General features: G+C 43.7%; 1 non-coding gene across 1 annotated transcript; it reads left to right on the top strand.

Annotated features, from left to right (window-relative positions):
- The first annotated feature begins 850 nt into the window (after positions 1-850).
- Positions 851-957, top strand: LOC112998003 (small nucleolar RNA R71). Its single transcript, XR_003263049.1, has one exon. It is a non-coding gene; the product is annotated as a small nucleolar RNA R71 (small nucleolar RNA).
- The last annotated feature ends 522 nt before the right edge of the window (positions 958-1479 follow it).

The raw sequence follows: 1479 nt of genomic DNA, 5'->3' as shown, positions 1-1479 counted from the left end.
GGGATTCTGGACAGATTGAGAAGGTAATCTGTTAGAATTCTGGGACTGTTGTTGATTTAACTGTATAGCCAATTGTCCCATCTGATTAGTTAAGCTATGAATGAAGGCTCTGGTCTCTTGTTGAAACTGCATGTTTTGCATAGTCATTTGCCTCACAAGTTCTTCAAGGGAAGGTTGCGGAGGGGCCTCAACTGTTTGCTGTTTCTGGGGCTGTTGCTGTTGTTGTTGTTGCTGCTGGATTGGTGGAGGAACGTATGGTCTGCTTGGGCTAGCAGCATTCTGGAAATAAGGCTATTGTTGTTGTTGCTGTTGTGAAGGACTCGACCATCTAAGGTTGGGATGATTCCTCCACCTGGGGTTGTACCTGTTGCTGGAGAGGTCATAATTGTTCTGTTGTGGTTGATTTTGCTGCTGAGGTTGAGGAGGTCTATTGTAGATGTTTGCAGCATAAGCTTCAGGCTGTTCAATTGCTTTAGATTGTTGCACAGAAAGATAAAGGTCTGTGTGGTGGTCGGCAGAGGAGCATAAACCACAGAGTCTGGCGACAGGTGCAGATTTTTTATTCATGGCCAGTTGGGTTACCAGGTTAACCAAGGCATCTAGTTTACCTTCAAGCTTCTTAGTCTCAGCTGATGAAGATGAATTCGTGGCTACTTCATGCACTCCTCTAATGACAATAACATCACTTCTGACACTAAATTGCTGGGAGTTTGAAGCCATCTTCGCAATTAAATTTATGGCTTCAGCAGGGGTCATGTCTCCAAGGGCTCCACCACTAGCAGCATCTATCATACTTCTCTCCATGTTACTGAGTCCTTCATAAAAATATTGGAGAAGAAGCTGCTCAGAAATCTGGTGGTGAGGGCAACTGGCACATAGTTTCTTAAATCTCTCCCAGTATTCATATAAGCTCTCTCCACTGAGTTGCCTAATTCCTGAAATATCTTTTCTGATGGCCGTGGTCCTGGAAGCAGGGAAAATTTTTTCTAAGAATACTCTCTTGAGGTCATCCCAGCTCGTGATGGACCTTGGAGCAAGGTAATATAGCCAGTCCTTTGCCACTCCCACTAAAGAATGAGGAAAAGCCTTCAGAAATATGTGATCCTCCTGGACATCTGGGGGTTTCATGGTGGAGCAGACAATATGGAATTCTTTTAAATGTTTGTGCGGGTCTTCACCTGCAAGGCCATGAAACTTTGGAAGCAAATGGATCAGTCCAGTTTTAAGAACATATGGGACATCCTCATCAGGGTATTGGATGCACAAGCTTTCGTAGATGAAATCAGGTGCAGCCATTTCCCTTAGAGTCCTCTCACAGGGTGGAGGTTGTGCCATGTTCTCAGAATGTTTAAAATTATAATGCTCTAAATCAGGATGCTCAAAATCACCAATGAGAGAATGCTCAGGATGCTCAAAAGGTACAAGATGATGCCTAACTAATTTATGAAATGTCCTATCTATCTCAGGATCAAAGGGTTG

Source organism: Glycine max, chromosome 9 (genome assembly GCF_000004515.6).
Source record: "Glycine max cultivar Williams 82 chromosome 9, Glycine_max_v4.0, whole genome shotgun sequence".
NCBI lineage: Eukaryota > Viridiplantae > Streptophyta > Magnoliopsida > Fabales > Fabaceae > Glycine > Glycine max.
This window is presented reverse-complemented; position numbering and strand designations above follow the sequence as displayed.